The following is a 22,639-nucleotide window of genomic DNA, read 5'->3' as shown; positions in this document are numbered from 1 at the left end:
CAGCAATGCACTCAGTCTTTTCTGCCTTGAGAATACATAGCTAGGAATAGAATTATTTGCCTGGCTGGTATGAGGAGCATTAGACAGGAGACATGATCAGCAAAAACTTTCATTTGCTGAAAATCCTGACTCCTTCTTGCATTCTGTAGAATCAGGCATCTCCAAAACAACAACAACAAAAATAAAATAACAAACTGCAGCAATAAATACCAGCAAAACAACTGTAATTAATGATGGCAATCCCCACAATGTTTGAAAGCTTAAAGTAGTCTACTTACAGCCCCAGTCTTGTCAGAAGTCCGATGTTTCCTATATGTCACCTAGTCTGTGGTGACTAGAAACCAATGGGCATTAGGAAGCCATTTTCATTAGAATGACTGTGTCACTGTTAACCCACAAAGAGGGAAAACATCACAGAATTAAAAAGATTGCCTGAATCTTCAAGACCATCCAGCTGACTTCTATGATGTTATGTCCTGCTGCAGATTTTACCTCTACAGAGTGCAAATGTTAGTGTTCTCTCTCCTTTGTACTTCAGAGTTCACACTTGGATCATTTTGTATTTGCAACCTGCCACTCAATAGATTGGATCAAGGAGTCTTTGTGCTTTCTGATTTTATTTAATCAGCTGAAGAAACTGTAAACATGTCAGTTTCACAAGTTAAAGATAAAAATACAACAGCAGCACTAAAAAAAAAAGGAACTATGGCACTAGAAACAGGTTTTCTTCTAACTGAGGCAGCCTTGGTGCTTTCTACAGAGCCCCAGGCAGCATGCATGTCAGTCTCCTGTTCCTCTTTCATAGCACTAGTTTCACAACAGAAAGGCACCCTTACAAAGCTCTCAAGAGCAAGTATCTTCTTATTTACTATTTTCCTATTTACTACTTTGTAACACAAAATGCCTGTGCAATGATATCAAGGCATTAAAAATGTGCCAGAAGCTGGGGTTCAGAAACAAATGTCAACCCTAAAGTTAGTCCTCTAAACTGTTAGAATTGGTGAATCAAAAAGGCGCAGTGGAGGAGCAAAGTTTCTCACGCAACAATGTGTAAACATCCCCTGTCCCTGTGGCTGGGGATACCTGTGAGGCATATGACAAGCAAACATGGGCTCACATGCCCCTGTTTCAAGATCACAATCATAGCTGCTACTCCTGCCTGTGCACAGTATTACCTCTTTTCTTTTTCAATTTGTTGGTCTTTTGCTTTCTCGTAATTAAGTGACCCAAAGTCCTTATTCCCTCTTTAGAGAGAATCTTAGCAATAATGGTCATGTGAAAGATTTGACAGTAGAAATAAACTGCAACCTCTGGCATCAGTATGACAGACTGTATTCATGTCAGACTGCCATTCCTGGCTCTTCTCTCTTACTTTTTATGCAGTGTACATCCTTCACTGCACCAGCTCACTTTCCACTATGCTTTTTATTAAATAAAATTAACAGTTTCAGAATATTCCTTTTCTTCCTTTCCCATAGGTACCCTGTGTGCATCTGTGGGACCTCTGGTTTGTTTGGTTTTGGGTGGTTTTGGGTTTGTTTGTTTGCTGGTTTTTTTTAATGTCCTTCAGTCAAGCTAGAATAAAACCTGAACAGAAAGAATGTCTGTCAGTGAAGATATACTTAACTAGCCAAATAAAGTGCTGTTTAGTGATACAACAAAATCTTTCTGTGTTGTTGCCAATCCCTGACAGGCATATGAAGACCTGTGGACGTGCTTGAACTTGATTCTTTCGGAATATGAAAGACCAGTCATTATTCCTATGATGCTGACTTCTCCTTACTGCTCTTTCTAAAATGGTTTCATGATGTACAGAATTAATGTACATTTCTGTCAAAGAAGTGAGGAAAGAGAAAGAAACAGAACTCAACAGAAGGCTGTACAGAATTTATTTTCCTGGTATTCTCTCTCAGAAGGATATGATATTTAACAGTATCTCTTTTCTTTACCAAAGGATAATTAATCTGCATAGAAAAAACCCACTGGAATATCGCATCAAAAGAGTGAAAAATAAGCAGCAGACAATTGAAAAGTCAAGCTAATAAAACATCCTCCTGTGACTGAAAAAAAAACCCAGACATTAACATACCCATGCATCTTCTCTATGTGAAAGTTTGTAAAGGGAGGAGAAAATGATACCACATGTATCCACATTATCATGATGATAGAAATAACAATGAAAATGAAAAGCATTGTGAACCATGCAATCTCATTCATGGCCAGCATGCCTTAATTCAAACCATCACCATTTCGGTTGTACAACTGTACCTCAATCTCTGTTCATGCAGACAGAAAGGGATACTGGAAACACAATAAGGTTTTTGTGGGTTTTGTGGTTAAAGTCCAGCCAGCAACTCAGAACCACGCAGCCTCTCCCTCGCTCCCCACCTTATTCATCCCCCAGCTCCCAGGGGGATGGGGAAGAGAATCAAAAGAATGTAACTCCCACAGGTTGAGATAAGAACAGTCCAGTAACTAAGGTATAACACAAAACCACTACTACTACCGCCGATAATAATAATGATAAGGAAAATAACAAGGGAAGAGAATACAGTTGCTCACCACCTACCGACCGATACCCAGCCCAACCTGAGCAGTGATCTGGGCCTTCCGGATAACTCCCCTCAGTTTCTACACTGGGCATGACGTGCTGTGATATGGAATACCCCCTTTGACTACCTTGAGTCAGGTGTCCAGTCTCTGCTTCCTCCCAGCTTCCCCTCCTCCCTGCCACAGCATGAGACTCAGGAAGTCTTTGATCAGAGTAAACATTACTTAGCAATGATTAAAAACATCTGTGTTATCAGCGTTGTTCCCAGGCTGAAAGTCGAAAGCACAGCACTGCACCAGCTAAGAAGAAAAATGACTGCTGAACCCAGGAGAGTATTCACCTCTTATTCCATACCATTCACGTCATGCTCAGATCCCACATTTTTCAATATACGATCACTTTTGTCTCATATATATATGTGTGTACATACACTCACACACGAAGAGAGAGATATCATTCCTTAGTCCATGGACCAATCTCTATAAACTGCTGAATTTATCCAGTCCATGATGTCAGGCTTCATCTCTTGTAACAGCCTTTCAGGCAGGAGGGAAGGTGTGTAGTGTTGGACTGTTGCCAGCTGATGACACTGCCGAACTCATCTGGTCCCTGCTGAGATTGTCTGGTTTTATCAAAGTTCATTCTTTGCTGGGGTAATGATCAGAGGGAAGTCAGGGTCAGTCACTGGTGACCTGAAGACATCGAGTTGGTGGGCTATAAAAGTGCTACATAGCAGGCAACAGCATACAGTTGAGTCCATTGGCTGTTTTCCCCTGAAATCAAATCCCCTTGTGGCATACATCAGACTTCCCCGTCTTCCCGCATTACCCACCAAGTATATCTGGCTCTCCAAGCAAAAGCAATCCCACAAGTGGGTTTACCTTTACCTGAAGCAGGAATAATCCAGACTGTCTTCCCCAGCAAATTCTTTATGTGCACCACAAGAACTTTATCCGCCTCTACAGTATGTAAAAGTTCTGACTGGGGTGGGCCAGCCCTGTCAGCAGATCTGCTAGTGTTGACCACCCAAGGAGAAAAAAAAAAAAGTACAACTGCTAAATGTATAACTGCTAAACAATTCCAGGCATATAGGATGTTTTAAAGCATCTGCACAGAATTTGGCTCACCATCTCTGGAAGGACAAATTTCAAACATTGGCTCAGAAAATTCCTTAATTTTAATAATGCAGCCTCAAAACTCTTACACTTTATTTATTAACACCAATGCAACATCTACCACCAGTGCAGAGTGAGAGGAGCAGATTGGTTTCTTAGCACACAATCAGTATGGGAAGGCTCAGATTCAGAAGGCACTGCTGCTTGGCAGAGAGTGTCCAACAGACTCTAGTCCGCCTTATAGGCTCAGCTTCTCAGGACACACATGCTTGCTTTGTTTTTTTGATATTTATACACTGTTAACATAAAACAAACCACAGCCAACTGTGCCTAGAAGATACCCACAAGTAAAAAGGACATGAAGTGTACCACAGAGCAGCAACCCCTTCCCCCATCCAAAAAAAATTACTATGCTATCCTCTAGTCATTAAAGGCCAATAAAATAGACTTTATTTTACAATAAAGGTTTATCCCACACCTTTGCAAATAAGTGCAATACACGGAAATTCTTTAAACCACCTCTGAGTCAGTTATGAACTCCTTGAGCAGAACTGAAGAGCTTTGCCACAGTCAGTGATGCCAGCATTTTCCTCTCTTAGCCCCCTGGATAAGAGCAGGAGAGAGGGTACAGAGAATTTGACTCTTCCCCTCTAGTGGCACAACGAGACAAGCATACGGACAAGCTTCTTGTTTGGCAGTCTATTAATTAAATGTCTCATCTACAGGGGCTCTTTAAGACTTAAAGCCTGCCAAAATGCAGATTTATCTAATTCCAAGGAAATTACAGACTGTTTGTGTCCAAACTCAGGACAGCCAGTTCAGATATAAGCAGGATAAAGGGAAGACAGTGCAATCAAAGACCTTCCTTCAGTTGGTTACTGTGTGAAATAGCTTAAGTCAGCATGTTGATGACAAAATTCAGAAATGGTTTCCTGCATAATCACACACACCTCGGATCAGTAAGACAGCCTTCTTTGACTATAATAAAAAAAGACACTGCATATATTTCTGGTCTTTTTTTTTTTTCAAATATGCACTAAAAGAGAAAGCTTGTCCTAAGGAGCTGATGCTCTACCCTGCACATCCTTAGGCTATGTCTTGTTTGCCTATAGAGAAGCACTATTCAGAATAGTAGTGACATCGGACTCCCTCTGTGATGACGGTTATAGGGGAGCTTGGGGTGCAGAGAGCGGACCCCACAACAACAGAAACCTCTCTTGCAATGAAGTAAGTTTTCCCTCCTCCATTCAATTAAAAGTTTAGCAGGATTGCACAGAAGTAGTCCTCAGAGACCTAATGGGAAAAAGATTAGGAGACAGTTTGCTCTGAGTAGCTTGCAGGATTCTTGTTTGGTTTCATTATCATCTAAATCCACCCTAGGAAATCTATAGCTTTGCTTCGCTGCTGTCCTACAATAGTGTGCACCAGCATCTTTTAGAGAAGTCAAAATATATTTTCCCATGAACAGATGATCTTGCAACAGACACTGTTATAAGCGTAGTATCAACTTACACTTTGCTTTAGTACCACCTATTGACTGCTATAGAAAAATATTCCAATTTAATAGTAGAACTTGGATACCTTCAAAACCTCTAGTACAAGTGTACTAGCTTTCCCCAAAGAAAAAGGCTCATTTATCTTTGTCTCTTGGAGCTACTCCTACTGTTCAAAACCTCTCTGCCTGGAATGAAATGGTAAATTGCATGTAGCATCAATTCATTTTTATGGAAGTCAGCAAGTTTTGGCCCAGCAAGGCATTCCTCTCTCTCATCTGCTAATAAACACATCAACTTCAAATAAAATGCAAGATACTTTGAAATTTGATTGTGACTGAGTCTAAGCCCATCACAGCACCAAACTGAGAGCATGAGGATTTTCACGGTTTGTAACATAAACTGACACATGGACAACTTGGAGATTTTGTGAACCTGTCTGACTTTCTTACATGAGACAAGATGTAGAATTAGACTAAGCAGTGCATTGAGAGCATAACATCTGACAGAGCTAGAGCAAGATTTAAATATTTAAAGTGATACAAAAGGCATGTTTTTCCCCCATGTTTTTAAAAAAGTGAAAACAGAGTCTGAGAGATACCTTATAACCAGCCCAATTTAACCACCTTTCAGACTCCAGTCCTTCTTGCCTTTTCCTCAGGAACACTAGCTTACATCCCATTTACATTCAATCCCCATGCTCAAATTGTGACTGACATTCCTTGTTTCTGGTCCAACCAAAGTTGTCTCTTGGATTAGAGGTTACATAAAGTTTTCATTAGGTTATGTATTTAATTCACATGTTCATCACTTACACCAAGCGGGAAATGGATGATGAGCACAGAGAAAAGACTGCTTTTGGCTTATCATATCACCTTGTATTGCTGCATATATAATGGTGTGTAATCTAGAGTGTACCTGAAGACAAACACATGCCTTTGAATATGTAGTTTCAGATCTAGAAAATGCTACAGCAGCTTGGTAATGGGAGCAGTCCCCTTTCTTCAACCTGCCTTGTAAAGCAATCATATCCATAATAGGAAAGCAACACAAAACTACTGGCTTTAATTTTTGAAAAAGATAGATGTTACTTCTATAAGGTACAATTTGAATTATTGCCAGAGAAAACTGATGTGGGGGAGCTTCATAAAACCTGTAATATGAATACATGTAAAAATGGTGGGGGAGAGAGAAAAAATCCCACAAGATGGTAGTCTACTGCAAGTAACCAAGACCTGTGGCACTTGTAATAAATGGAATACAGATCCCAGTCTGCATTTCCACCCACTGCATTTTTTTCAGGCTCAACATTTAAATTAAACCTGTATCTGGATATGAATAATGAGATAGGTATCATTGTAGAACAAGAAAGAGCTAAGTCTATGCACAGTTCATCATGAAACTCTGTTCTGCATGGTCACTGTTATGCATGCTCACTGGTTATTCAAACATGTTTGAGGAAATAGTAAGTTCAACTTTGGTGGATGGTCAGTCTTTAAGCACCATTTAAGCACGTAATTTTGTTTCAGAATCATACTGATTAAAATGATTCATACGCAATCAGTCTTGTTCTCACTAGAAGAGCAGGAGGAATATAACCCTATCCTAAACCTAAGCACGTGGTACAGCCATCAGTGCTAATGGGGGCAAAAGCCAACGGGGATGCCTGTTTCCATGCCTGATTAAATGCGTGTTACTGGTATGATGACTTCACATCTAAAATGCTTAATTTTTAAAACACCAGATAATTGTGCAATTGTGGTATCTTTATGCCCTGTGATGAGTCAGGGAGTATAATTTCTAATGGCTCTGTGAAAATAAAAAAATTGCCTGCAAGTGTCCATGAAAACTCTCTTCCCTGGTGTAACTGAGGGTCTCAGAGTTTTGCCCTAAAGCAGGTCAACAGTGTGTGAATCAGAGATTCAGTGATGAATAGGACCACACATACTATGTCCAATAGAATTTTCATTCTAAGTAGTACATAAATTACCTTTCTTCTCAGAAGTGCAAGATACATGAGGTGTTTTCACAGGCCACTCAGCTGCTTCTGATTTCTCTTTATAGCAAGCTCCTTTGAAGGTAGTTCAGGGGCATAAGCTGCACCACTGCTGTGTTTGCCTTGAAAGCAAAGCTGTCGCTTTCCAAGGGAGATACTTCTATGATGAGCAGATTTGCTGGACTCTCATGGGAAAAAAAAAAAAAATCAAGTAAGAAGGTGATTCTCAGTGCTCTTTTAAATCTTCATATTTCATTAAACGCATTCTGATAAATTACATGCACAACAGAATGAGTTACAGTAAAATTGCTGGAAATGCGTATCAAAGACAACACCAAAAGATGCTAAGGCAAAAGTATCTAGATGCTACCAAATAAGTACATTGGTAAATTTGGGGAAAAAAAGGTGGATTTGTACAAATGAGGTGCCTGTACATTGCTTTGTACACAGTCTCACAGTCAGAGATGAAGACACTACAAGTAATTATAGGCAACTGAAGGTAATCTTTAATTCTTTCATCTTACCTGTATGGAACTTGGCACATAATTTTCAAGTGCAACTAAAGTGAGACTGTGTGCCTCTGAGCTATTAGCTCTTCTAAAGGCAAAGAAAAAGGGTGCTAAGAAAAATCAAATTCAGGCCAGCCAAAAGATTTGTGATGGCACACAGCAGCTACAGGAATTTTGATACTGAGGTACACAAATATCATAGCTCACCGTTTAGTCCAAGTAAAACTGTCTTACAGCAATACAGCTACAAAACCAGTAAAGTTTTTCCTACTACATTTTTGTTAAAAATCTTTTTAAAAGCTTATAGTTTTAAAAGTTATCACACCAAGCACTCCACCCTTGAAAGCTCTATCTAGACCAGGCTTGAGATTTAATACAGCAAAGCACTACAAATTAAACCATATCTACCAATACCAAGTTTACATTTATTCACAGACAATCTATATCAATTTGATTACATACCACTATTTTCAACTAAATAATTATTGCCTATTCTTTGTATTTTTTTCCACTGATGTAACCATAGGATAGTGTAGCTCCTCAACTTTAATTTTATTAATCTAATGAACCTTGGAAAGACCTTTTCAAAAGATACACTGTCCTTATTGTAAACAGAATAGTAGCTCTTTTTTTTATTCACTCCAATAAAGTGATACATATTTTTAAGGTGACTGCTTACGGTAATCTACATGAAAGCATACCAATGGATTTTACAGTATTGATTTGATTATGCCAGAAAACACCATGCCCGGCACATGGAAACTGCACTGATATTCTCTTGGCAGTGGCACATACGTGGGTTATGGCCATAGTAAACTGCAAGCACACACAGGCTTTTTGAGCTCTTCTGCAACTTCCAAATGATGAACTGCAGAAGTTCATGTTACCAGTCCCTCAGGAAGTGAATTTATGCAGAGCATCTCGTGATATTAGGATCCAAAGTACATTTCCTTCTGTAATGAAGTTAATGTTATTTTTTGTTATACCAACTGAAAGGCATTTAGTTCCCTGTTTATAAAGACACAGCCCTGACTACCTTGTCATAGCATCAGTTGAAAATTTCAAACACTCAGAGGATTTAATCAGTATTAAGCTCCAAATTTCCTTTTGATACCCCCTGCTGTACTGCTACCATCAAGTTTTACACAAGGCTTTTAAGGGGACAAAGTCAAAGAGTACATGGACTTCAAATTTACATTGGAAAGATTTACCTTGAAAGGAAATCTTTGGGATTTCATTATACATGCACTGAGAAGAGCTATTAAAATGTAGGGTACTATAGGCCACTGCATTACCTTCAAATCATGTTGTGTTTGTACAATAGCAAACATTCTCTGTTTCTGTCATATATTTAAACTGCAAGCTCTTTGGGTCAAGCATTGCTCCTTTGTTGCATTCTTAAACACAGGTTTTAGCCCCAAAATGACAATGACCTTGGCTGGATACAAACATAACACATTATGCGAATTATTCACTAAGAATTCAGGGAGTCTTTCTTTAGCATCAAACAAATGCCTTGTCCATTTACCTATTTAAAGATCATAATCACATCTGAAAAATAAAAAAGTAAATGTCTCCCTTACCCACAAATAACTAACAATTACTTCTTGCATCTAAATGTTTATTAGTGATCATCCTCCAAATTATTGGATGAATCTACTGTGTAAAAGACAGGTCACCTACACTGAATAATTGTGTCTCCAGCATTCGGCAATTAGTCTAAAGTTCTTAAATAGCACTTTATCTTATGAGTATTTCAGCTTATAACCTAGTACGTATCTATTATACCTTGAAAATTTGTGCTTCTTAATATTTTAAAGGAAAAATCAGTAACTTCAGAAGAAATGAATGCTGTTATGAGCACTCACCTGGCAATTTTATGCAGACTGCAAAACAAAGACTCCAATGATTTTGTACCTTTATGTTCCTACATTACTGTATGACATTGGACACCACCAATCCAGTAGGTTTTACTAAGCTGGAAACAGTCTGGAAGATGAAGGAAAAACAATGCCTAAAAGCTAAAGAAATAGAATTACAGGTGTTGGCTAGACCTGTATTTTTAATGCTTTCAAAGACTGAAATGCAGTGTTTGAAATTAAAATACCAATTTGGGCTGTCAACAATGGCAACAAATGTAGTTGAAAATATTTCTTGTACACTGGTATCCAATTCCCGCTTCTGTGTGCATGTTGGACACAAAACTGTGACAGAATTCATGCTATAGTTATATTCATAGAATAAAAGAATGATTTGGGTTGCAAAGTACCTTTAGATCATCTAGTTCCAAACCCCCTGCCATGGGAGGGAATGCCTCACCCTAGACCATGTTGCCCAAGGCTCTATCCAACCTGGCCTTGAACACTGCCAGGGATGGAGCATTTACTGCTTCTCTGGGCAGTCTGTTCCAGTGCCTCACCAACCTCACAGTAAAGAACTTCTTCCTTATATCTAATCTGAACTTCCCCTGTTTTAGTTTGTACCCATCAGCCCTTGTCCTATCGTTACAGTCTCTATTAAAATATCAATCCCAAATACATATATACTTCAAAGTTTTTTTCTACTACATTTTTGTTAAAACTTTTTAAAAGCTCATCGTTTTAAAAATTGTCACACACATGAGAAAAACAATAGTTTCAGATTACTTCTCTTGCCAGGTTTATAGTACATAGCACGTACAAGCATTAGAACCAGATACTGCAGTACTTCATAATGTCAGAAAAAGCTAGAGTGAAACACCTGCAAATTTATATATACATATATATATAGGCACTCTTTGCCGTTATCCACTATTTGAGACGACAGCAACACCAAAACTTTACCTTAAAATAAGTAGCAATTTATACTGGAAACAAACTGGATAAATCTAGCAATCCTGTGGCAGTATTGGAATTAATCCCTTCAAATCATTTAGGGGAAAAAAATTCTCAAATTTAAGAGGGAAAAATCCTTAATCCCCGAGTATATCTGGTACTGCAATTAATAACATGCTTATGCTGTTAATCAAGTGTCAGCTTTTGTTTGTTTTTTTTTTCAAGCATGTACACAGGGGAAAAAAAATGGTTGCAAGCTGCAGTCCTAAACCTGGGTGGTCTCAACTCTATTCTAGAAAACCACTACCATTCAAATGAAACTGCACAGGCTTGAATCCTACAATCAGTTTTATTTCTCATAATATCTCTTGGTGAGATCTTCCCAATTACACTCAAAATGTTAATATGATGCAGAGTATAAAATGGTTTTCGTTTGGTTTGTTGGAGATTTTTTCAATTACAGATGGTGCTAACATGTTTGAAGGATTCTCTCACACAGGCTATTAAAGTCCACAGGCCAAACAACTTCAGACAGCTGAGCTTCCCAATGTGAAATTCTTGACACTATCAAAACCTCTTGCTCTCTTTCCGCCTTACATTCCACACAAGATAATATTTTATGATCCATAGTAACCATTCGAGATATAATATGGAAGGGCTAATCGGAAGAATCTTTATCTCTAGATTTCCAGAACTTGTATAATGTCAAGTATCCAGAATATATTAAGCCTATAAAACCCTATATATAAGCTTTTATATCAGAGACTTTCATTTTGTGTTAGAAATTGTCATGTTACAAGGCACTCAACACTACCTCAGCAGCTTTCTATAACTGAATGTATTTCTTTGCTCTGGCTGCATGAAGCTTCCATGGTGAAAAAATACAGAAAACTGGAGGGGAAAGAAGCACCACCCAAACATAACAGGGTGGAATGAAATGTAGAAGAGGTAGGAGAATGGCAGGGGTTTTTCTTTATATTAATGTTTCTGACAGTCATTAACATGATTTCCTACATCAATGGGAACCAATAACACAAGTATTTCCTGGGTTTGTTTTGCAGTTTTCATTGTTGCCTGTTCTTTTCAGTCCTACTAAAGGGATGGATAATGTACGGGATATACAAAGAGACTGCGCTTTGTTCCATGTTGTTGGCTTCCCATCTGGTATAGGATGTTTGCAGATATAATCAGACAGTATTTTGAAGGGGCAAGGATGGTGAAGGAATTTGGTCAAATTTCTATTCAGAAGGGTTCAGAATGTAATTAAGTGACAGTCTCAGTCTTACACAGAGATATATCTTGGAAACACAGGTTCCTCATACCCCTTTATCCATCAAGCTCCTAGCAACTTTCAGTTAATGTCAAAATGGAACTACCAAGGGGTTTTTGCATTCTTACATGCTTTACTTCTTAGCACTTCCATTATCAACACCTACAGGAAAGAGATGAGAACTATAGGTGGTCTTGTAAAGTATTTTCAGAATAAGACAACAGTGACACACATTTCACACTTAATTATTGAGGAATCCGAGAACGAAAAAGTATTATAGAGGCAGAAGACACTGATAAGGGGAAAACCCGTTTATTTTAAATGCAATTTCACTGTGAAGATTTTATCTGAGTTCTAAGTGTGCTTAGAATTAAAGGAACTTATCTGATCTAAACAGTTATGGTTTTCTTATGATTACTATCATCAGCAAAAAAAAAGAGCTGAAATATAAAAACTACCCAAAGACCAGAAGATTAACACAGCATTTACTAGGCACGGTAACAGGAGCCTAGTGATGCTGTTCATTCCCAGCCAGCATCGCACCAAAGCCCTCAATCCAAACTGATCTGATACTCAGCACTGCTAGTGGTGTCAAATCCTACAGCCAGTCTCCCTGGTGTTTATTTCATCAACTTACAATTTTTCATGAAGGTATAGGCGTAGTGAGTCAATGAAATTAAAAACCCCAACACCTTTCTACCAACAGCTGCCAAATTTTAGAAAACTAATAGCTAAGCCCCATTCCAGTAACTGACAATAGAGAGCAATAGAGATTCCCCAGCTATCTCCCTCATTACATGCTCTATTAACAGAGCAGATCAGTCTGCAGCTTAGCTAAAACACCCCTGTGCTTCCCACGTTCCTCACTCCTTGAGTCAGAGTGCTGATGCTGTGCCCTGCCACCGCAGCCTTTATGGAGTCAAGACAGATGCTGCAAGCATTCCTGGGGAGCATCTAAAGAACTCTTCTGGCCTAGAGCATCTATCTTGTGGCAGTTACAATACTATTTGGCATTATTGCCCTATCTGTCTCATCTGCCTCCTTTTCACAGAAGAATTAAGCTGCTTTATGTGTGGGGCAAAAGCCTCCATATATTCAGCTAACCCACAGCAGCAAACATCAAGGCCTTCCTAGGATGTGCCATGTCATTTCAGAGCCCTATGTATAAAAGGAACCAAGCAATTGCTAGACCACCTACTAGTTTTACGCAAATTTTTGGCTACATCTGATGAGTAAAAGGGTTTCCAGTCTGTCCTGAAGATATTAAATATAAATAGACATCCATTCCATACCTTATGAAATTAAACATCCTCTGGACTGCATAACAAAACCAAATTGCTACAATTGTGCCACTAAACGTCAACACAGCTAGTATGAAAAATTAGAGCAGCCTGGAGATTTTTCTTGGGTTCTGTCAGAAGCACGTTTGTCTGCAAGAAGGAATACCTATAACCACAGGCTTTCTGTCAATCTGCATGACAGATGCAGCACAGCATTTCTGCTTCCAGCAGAGACAGTAAATGATATAGAAAGCCCCTCTTTGTTCCGATTCCTGGATAGAAGGCATTTCACAGACAAATTAAAAATGAACATTTTCATGCTAACTGGGAACATTCAACCACTACAGCTGTGTGCGCATGTAAAAAAAACACTGGTTTATTTTATATTTACGGGTTTGAATCCAAGCTAAATGTATTTGTAAATGACTGGGGCCCAGTGGTCACTTGGCCTCCATCCACTAGCACAAGCAATACAACACCTTGGTTTGGGCATGCCAGTGCTGTAAGCACTCAAACCTCACAGCAGCAGTGATTCCCCTTGATTCCCCTCATCACTGGTGCAGCAGTGACTAAGGGTGAGCAAAGGCATCCCAACTGTTTTCTGTCAGGCTGGGAGTAAAATGCAAATTCCTTGGAGTAACAGGTGAATACTGAGACTGGTTGAGCTGAACAGCTCTTTCTAATGATCTTTCAGGGCTTCCCTATATCCCTATATGCCAAAAAAGCTTTTGGGAAAAAGATTATCATTTTTGCCAGGCTCAGCTTCTTATACTGGAAAGAAGGAACAGCCATGCAAAAGTAACGTCCCTTTTATGTACCTTTGTACTTGGTCTATTCCCTTCTACTCCCCACACACCAGTAAAGTTCCAGGCTTCTACAGAAACATATGCTGGTGTTAGAAAAAAAAAATCTTATACAAATAAATACATCAGAAAAAATTATTATTAGGCACATCCGCAGACAAAAGGTAGAATTCATGTCCCTTGAGTCCTCTAGATAATTAGATATGCAGCTTCTACAGGATATTGTACACACTAAATGTCTTACAGATCTATCTCATAGCAGCATCCATAAAATCTTTTGGATTTTAATCCATAAAATACAAATATCTGAAGATATTTGGTTGACTTGTGAGGCTAGGTGACAAAGCTAGTTTAGAGGTTCCCCCTTGCTTTTTAGATGGCTAAACTTAAGAGTTATTAAACTTAACAAAACATTAAGCTTTTAAAATCATGTATGAGTTCATCACTATTTGTTCCAAAGTTGACTTTAGGTAATCGACAAACATACTATTTCAGAAATGAACTTTTACGACTGTTAGGCAACTGTGGCAGCAATCATTGTTTCAGAGTAACAGCACTGAAACAGGAGGTGCTGTTTCATAAAACTCCTATAAAATCCATATGCACAGTAACCCATATTTGCAAGTGAAAACAGTTTCTGATGTGTGCAATTGTTTATTCTGAATATAGAAGAGACATCTGCATGGGTAAGTGGATGTGCATGCAAATTTCCTCCCAAACTTAGGGACAGGTTTGATTCAAAGTCACAAAAAATTTTTTGAATATTCCTGTTTATTTCAGGGATTCTGCACACCTATGTTCTTTCCATGCCATTGACATTACTCCAAAATACTCCTTAATATACCATAATTACTCCTAAATATTACAAAGCAGATTAACTTTTCTTTTACTTATAGCACAGTTAAACTGATACTGAGTCAAATCAAGCCCAAATACTCAAAAAGTAAGCTTGATAGTCATTATGTAATTAAGCATGAATCATATTGTTACATATCTTCTTCTGCAGTGGATATGTGCAAACAAAAATCAGAGGTTTCTCCCTCACACCCCCAGAAAATCCATTTAATGGGAAAAACTCCAAACTTTTAAAATCTATGTGTATATGTTAAAGCCCCAAAACTTCATAAAGCTCAAATACTTTCCACAGTTAGTTACATTTTCCTGCTGCTTAAGGATCAAAATAACTAAGGGTAAAAATAAAAAATTCCGAAAAGCTTTTGCCTTCTGTAATTGTATTCAGGTTGCAGTGGGGTTTATTTTGTTGAAATCCAAAGCCTCTCAATAACTGGGAAGCTTCCAGGTTACACTCAAGCAGAAGAGTACTACCAACTCTCCAATGTCACTCAAAGAGCCAAGGAACATTTGATGCGTCTCTTTCTTATACTTTTGATCCTACACAGGGGTTTGGGGGCCCTTTGTCTTCTGTTCTGTGGGCACAGGAGCATCTTCTGCTTAAAATGCTACCAGTCACCCCAGGGCAGCCTGTCTCTGTGTGAAGCCAGGTTCACATTAGTGGTCAGGTCTCAAACAGAACTGAAATGTGTCCAAACAAGCAGCAGTGACCTCAGGTGTTTCACTGGGTGCCTGCTCAGCACAGGGGAGGGCACTTGTTTTGATTTGCCAAATCCTCTCTTGATTTCTCTTGAAAAACTAAAGATTCCATTCTTTTGGCTAAAGCTGCTACACTTTGACAAGCTGTTCTTGGTTTGCTGATTGAGAAGGTTTGAAGTGCGTTTAATTTGCGTTTAGTTATGTGTAACCTGGCAAGGGCTGGAAGGAGTAATTTATAAAGGAGATAAATGTGTATAAGATTAGCCAAGTACCTACTGACTAAGAATGTAGCCATCTATAAATATTTAGAAGAACTAAAGAGTGAGAAAAGATAAATATTTCTGGAAATAACACATTTAATAGGCCATTGAAGTATAACCAGGAATAAATAAAAACAAGCAAAAAAAAAAAGAGCTAAGAACACAGTCAAAAGGCTTAGCAGTATAATCAGATAAACAAGAAAAGGTCACCTCTCTCTGCATATACTTCTGCTATCACTAAATCTAGTTTTATAATCTCAAACATATTATTCATTAAGCATAAGACAATACCTAACCGGTTATGTTGATGGCCTTAATGGGTCAGTGTTTCTAGTTTTCGGCTAAGCAGCTTGGGACACACATTTTCTCTCTTTCCATTTACACTACTCATATTAAATGAACTAAAACCCCATACTTATATTTGTTTCTTCACACTGTGTAATGTTTTGTATTTAGGTTAACATGTATTCAGCTACACATTGAGACCAGTATCTACAAATGTCTGTTCTTCCTTTTTGACACTTTTACATTAAAAACAAGTTGCACAGGTCTTTTCATATATAATACCTGGTGGATTAACACTTTTGAAAAACTACAGCTAATCATAAAACCATCTAATTCAGACCTAGTCCTTTTTTAAACCAGTGACTTAATTTGATCCTTTATGGGCAAGCAACTGTCACCATCTTCCTGCAACTACATCCATCTTTCCCAGATTCCATAAATAAATGGATAGTCAATGGTGGGCTTATGAACATGTAGCCTAAGGTAAACAGCATTACACAGTAAACTAGTGCCTTTATAAAGATGAGACAGCTGCACACTTTTTGCAAATTCACTCCCAGCTTACAATATCATACCAAAACACAAACTTCTCATTAAAATGCTACATGTTGGGACTTTCTTGTATGATAAGGAAAACAGTTCTCCTTTGCAGTTTCTACCTGCCTACTGACTTTTTGGTCTTCATCTTTGGAAAATGCTATGTTTCTAGTACTTTCATGAGTTATAATACTTGTGGTAAAACACAAAAAGACACATGATCCAGACCCTTCCTTAACTAGAAAATATCTTGAACATCAGAGCCCTAGTTTGGTCTTGGACACAGAAAGCAGCAGTGAGACAGCTAAGTCCACCCAAGCCTCTTCACAGCCTTTTGTTTAGAAATTTAGATTCATTGGGCTGGTTTTTGTATGACTTCTAGGTTATGAAGGACACTTGGAAGGTGGAACTTTTGTCTCTTTGGAAGGAATTTTCTGAAGCATTATTTATATTGTCACCATATATTTGCTCTGGTGACATCTTTAGTAAAGCAACTAGTCTTTAAGAAAAGGGACTTTGAGACTAAACCAGCTGATATCACTGGCTGGAGCTGCGCTCCAAGGAAAGTACTAATTTATCTCAGTTTTATTTATTTTTTGTTTTCCTATTAAAGTGATGTGAGATGGACTCCTTTATTTAGAAACCTTCTTTATTTTTTTTTTACCTAATTATTGATGTTTATCAATAAATTCTTAAAAAAATCAGCTGAGGTTTAAGTTATTGTAGCAACTAATAGCAAGCTGTTGGCGTGGGGAAAACAACTAGATATAATAGAAGCTGTGCTTTGTAAGTGAAGATAACAGCATACTTAATTAATCAAAATCAATAAAATGGAATACTACAACCTACCAAGTGTTATCGCTGTTAAGTTAACGTTACATGCACTGCCCGTGATGCCTGAGTGTGGAGAACTTTTTCTCTTAAATACATAGAAGTATTTTCTGTCCACTCATGTACAAAATTCTACTTCAAGTTAAGCTCTTTACATTGTGTGTAAAAGAAAATTTCCCGTATACAGTATGTGCTACTCTTCTTTGCATTGGTATAAATTTTTGAAGTACTTTGCTTGTTCTACGCTTCTGGGAATGTGTGGCTATCCTTTCATTGCATGGTCATTTTCACCAACCATTGTTTTTTCAGCCATTCTACAAAGAACACATTTTTGATTCGGTGATTTTTTCTCCTGCATTCACTGGGTTTCAGCCAAAAAACATAATTTGCTATGTTTAAGCAGTATCACTTGCTATCTTTAAGTAGAATCACTTGCTATCTTTAGGTCATTTGAACTGTTAGGAGGCAGGGCGAATATTTCTGACCTTTCTTTGGTGTATCTGCATGTCTCAAAAAAAACCCTGCAAGATTAAGAGATCAGGGATCCCATCACAAAAAAAAAAAAAAAAAAAGGAAAGAAACTTCCATTATTGGTACACTTGGCAATGCAAAAGCATCAGGAAATTACCTCAGCTGCCAAGTAAAAAGGTGGGGAAAGTCATAACTAGCAGGAGGATCTGAAAGTCTTCCTTCCTGTGTTCATCTGCTTTATTTTCACATCTTGTTCAGCAACAGCTATTTTCACTTTTCCATTTCTTAGTTCAGTTTTTTCACACCAAACACATTAAGATGTAATCATACACCACAGCTTCTGATCAGTGTCAAACCCCTTTGATTTACTGCTCCAACCATTTCTGTGTCAGACATATCCACCCTGCTACTTAACCCAAGTCAGTTGGACACCCTCTCCTCACTAATATCCACTCTTTTCTTAGGCATTGCTTTAGAGGAAGAAGCTGTCAACCCTCTGAGCCCAGGCAATTTTTCTGCTTCTACAATTCATTCAGATTACTGCTCCCTAGATAGTCTGGATGACAGTAGGTCAAATTTCCCTTGCCCTGTCATTGGACCCCCTAATTTTCCTAAAGAAAGACTAAGATAAAAATAATTCTCGAAACACTATCATATAGTCTTCCCAAAATATAACGAGAATGGATCTGAGCTACCAAATTTCAGGTACTGTACTACACTGCTTTTAATAACACAGCCAAACCTATTGGAACATGACTTCAAAATGCAGATTTGTACATCTAGAAAGCAGGTGCAAAAAAGGATAACATGGGAGTGCACTTACTGGTTTTCTACTTACTATTTTGGGCTCTTGTGAAGCTTATGCTTAAACAAATAGCCAGTAATTAAGAGTACTCTCGAATTCATTGTGGAAAATCAGACAAACCATTTACTGCATCCTTCCACTTCCCAGCTTTCCAAATCTATAAAGCATGGCATAAAACTACTGCATGAGGGTGTCATGAGGGTAGCTGGACAAAGAGCAGATTATTGGAGCATGTGTAATAAAGCATATTGCCATATATAGTCGTGTTTCTCTTCCCTATTATTTTATAACCATGGCCTTAAAAATAGTAACTTAGTTAAGCATTTGCTTTCCAGTATGGGAAGTTATAAACTTAAAATAAAACAAAAAATCATTTTTGGTCCAGAACTTCGGCTATTTAAAGCTGCAGATTTTGCAGTACCCTCATAAAGGGGTTACTTATAAATAAAACTAACTACAGGAATATAACTTCTGAAAGCCATCATCTTATAGCCCACGTCATCTTTAGACATGAAAAAAAAACCAAGAGGATAGTAAGTCCTTTTGCCTATTAATCCCTACTCAGAAGATTATTTTTAAGAGCTTGTTCCATTATTTCGTATCAAGTCATTGTTCTACTTGTGGGCAGGAATAAGGCACTGAGCTGTCAAGCTCGAATGTATTATAATTCAGCTTGGTTGGTAAGCATCACTGTCACAACAGTGTGAAGAGCAAAATTATTTTCCCTGAAGTCACAGGAGAAAATCAGTTGCCAAGTTCATCCTGGAGCATGTGCTTTCACCTGTATTCCATGCATGTCATGTTAATAACATACTAATACCGCTTGTGAAGGAAGCTAAGGATGTGCTTGCCTTAGCAAAATATGAAAGCACGTATGGAGGCCTGCGTTTACTGCTTAGGAAGACTTTCAGTCTTGGTACCTCAGTCCTGAGCTTCTCAGTCTTTCAGTACCTCAGTGTCACCACTTGGATCCTTACATGAGCATTGTCCTAGAGGGCAATTGCCCTCAAACACTTCAAACTGCTGAATGCCTCAGGGCTTTCTCCAGCCTCCTGCTCCCTTTGAGACAGATGCTGGATGTCTGAAAAGGTAAGTCAGCCAAGGAGCACACAGCAGCTTGAAGGCCAGCAGTCATGATGAGGCTGGCAGACAAACACAGGGTGGCCCACTGTGGGCATGACTGTTGTCCCCAGTGGGTGAGTTTTCAGTTATATTCTTGCATACACTATGGAGTAGAAAATGCCAGAAGGTCTTTTGAGTGTCAATTACAACAATCAAGTCTTATTTCAACGCTCTAAATCATGTTCCACCAGCAAAAGAATAACTACACAGAACAGAATTATTTAGCAAGTGGAAAAGATATTTTGTCCCAACTTTCTGGTGCTCCCCTTTTCTATGAGGAATATGTGTACCCAGTGACAGAAAGAAGATAAAGCATGCCTTATTTCCCCCAAAACTACAATTAATATTCTGAAATATTTTTTTAAAAGAATGATTAATCTCTCTTATGTGTGTTCTGCTGTGCCTGAACTTTTGATAAAAGGCTTTGGAAGCCCTGTAAGGATTGTATTTTATTTTCCCAAGCCACATATATTCATCAAGAAATGAAGAGGGGTTGGTTACAGAATAGCTAGAAGCACCAGCCAGAGCTTCGTTATTGTTTTTCCACCTGTCTGTTCTGCAGACTGACTCAGTAGAGGTCAGTTTCTGATAAAACCGTAGAAGACAGGAGAGTTTATAACTCACATCTGAAACTTTAAATTTTTCACTTACCACCGTAGTACTAACCACAGGCGCAGTAAACAGCAGCTAATACAAGTCATGCATGTTTCATAAAGGGAAACTGTACCCTCTGGAGTACACTGCATTTATCTCTGAAAAGAGCAACCATGCTTTCATCATTTAAGACCATTTTTTTCCTGTTATTAAACTTTCTGCAGTAAAACCTTCCATTGATTTGAATAGGAGATTTATTCTGGTACAGGAGACAGATTGCAATCTATTAAAAAAAAGGAAATTATGTTTAAAGTCATAAATACAGGGAAAACATTTTACAAATGGGTTGGCTCAGTTTCCCTGTGGCTTATGCAACTCCCATTTTCATGGGCTGCAGATAAGCAGCTGTAGCCTCACGTACTTCGTATACTGCTGGGACATCCGAAAGACTGAGCACCATCCAAAACCAAGGCACATTCATGCGGTCACCAGTACTACAGTAGCTCTGCACATTGCAGTGGAAGTCTTTTCCTGTTGGATGCCTGGGAGCAGTCAGACACTTCTCAAACACTTGCACCCTTCATCAGGGAGCTTCTCCTATTGTCTGCAGAGACCAAGCAAGACCAAAGTACCTTTTCCTGATGTTTGGAAAGGAGTCTAGCTAGAAATACTGAACAGAAGCCCAGAAAAGGAAAGAAATACTGAAAGTGCGTAAGTAAGCACAACATTAGGCAACTTTTTGGCGGTTAAAAATCTTAAGAACCTGGATCCCCCATATGCCGTAGTCAGCTATTACCTTCTTTAAATCAGTTATGACTGATAAAACCTGATCAAACCTTACTACAATTGTTACTTATCTAGAACTTCCTGCTGAGTTTATGTGCAGTGAAATCTCTGTTGTTACAATTGCTTAGGTGAGCAGCTCGAGAGAGGACGCCTTCAATACTGGAGTGGGGGGGAGATCAGCGTCCAGGAGCCTCAACTCAGAGCGACAAGAGCCACTGAGGAAGCCTCAAGTCCTCGACAGGACCTGCCCGGGAGCCGGTAGCTCAGCTGACGCGAGCAGCTGACTCACAGGGGGCGGAGCCTGAAGCAGCAGCAACAACTCTGATTGGTTAAAAACATGCCCCAGGGAACGCGAGTGACCAGGCGCGCGGCGAACAGAGCGGGTCGAGGCAGTTTGCGTGGCAGTTCAGCCGGGCAACTGAGCGGGATGGTGAGCGCTCGTCGTATGATCAGGGCCGGGTCCGCGAGCTCCGCTCTGGCTGCCCCGGCGGTGGCCAGCGTAGGCACACAGACAGAGCCGATGAGAGGGGAGGCTGCAGTGCAGAGCTCAGGGTGTAGAGAGTGCCTGCGCTGGTCTTGTGATGGAATGGTGCACAATGGGCAGGGCTGCACTAGGTACTCCCTGGTGGAGGTGCTCCTGCAGCAGTTGGCTGAGCTACGGGATGCTGTTAATAGACTGAAAGATGTCAGGGAAGCTGAGAGTAAGCAGGAATGCTTGCTCCCGGCCCAAACTGTCCAGGGGCCTCAAGCTTCACCTCTACCTCATGAAGGAAAGAAGGAGGCCAATAACCCAGGAAGCTGGGAATTAGTGACCAAAAAAAAACAACAAAAAAACAACCAAAAGCAAGGGGCTTCCTCCTAAATCCCCTGTTCCCACGCAGAACCGCTTTGCTGTCCTGCAGGGGGCTAATGAGGAAGTGCAGTCGAGCCAGAAACAGCCGGCTGATGCACTGGTAAAGAAGATCTGTACTGGTGCTGCTAGGAAAAAGCGGCGGGTCGTTGTAGTAGGGGACTCTACACTGAAAGGGACAGAAGCACTTGTCTGCCAGCCAGACCCTGTCTCAAGGGAGGTGTGTTGCCTACCGGGGGCACGGGTCAGGGATGTGTCAGAGAGGCTGCCTGCTCTAGTAAGTCCCACGGATTATTACCCACTCCTGGTGATACATGTGGGTGCTAGGGATATAGATAGTAGTAGCCTGGGGAGCATAAAGAAGGAGTACAGAGCCGTGGGGGAGGTGGTTAGGGGCTCTGGAGCGCAGGTGGTCTTTTCATCAATTCTCCAAGGTACAGAGGAGGACCTAAAAAAAGCTAGGAGGATTAGCCAGGTTAATAACTGGTTAAAAGGGTGGTGTCATAGTCAGGGTTTGGGTGCCTTGAGCATGGGACCCAAGCTTGTAGGCCAGGTCTAGTGGGGGCTGGTGGAGCTGGTTTGATGATAAAGGGAAAGCGCAGTTTTGGTAGGAGGCTTGCCAGACTGGTCAAGGAGGCTTTAAACTAGATGTGCTGGGGGAGGGCATCGTTCCATTCCAACACACCCAGTCAGTTGCCAGAACCTATAATAAATGCT

Source organism: Pezoporus occidentalis, unplaced genomic scaffold, assembly GCF_034315485.1.
Source record: "Pezoporus occidentalis ecotype Australia unplaced genomic scaffold, CSIRO_AGI_Poc_V1 ctg237, whole genome shotgun sequence".
In the NCBI taxonomy this organism is placed as follows: domain Eukaryota; kingdom Metazoa; phylum Chordata; class Aves; order Psittaciformes; family Psittacidae; genus Pezoporus; species Pezoporus occidentalis.
This window is presented reverse-complemented; position numbering follows the sequence as displayed.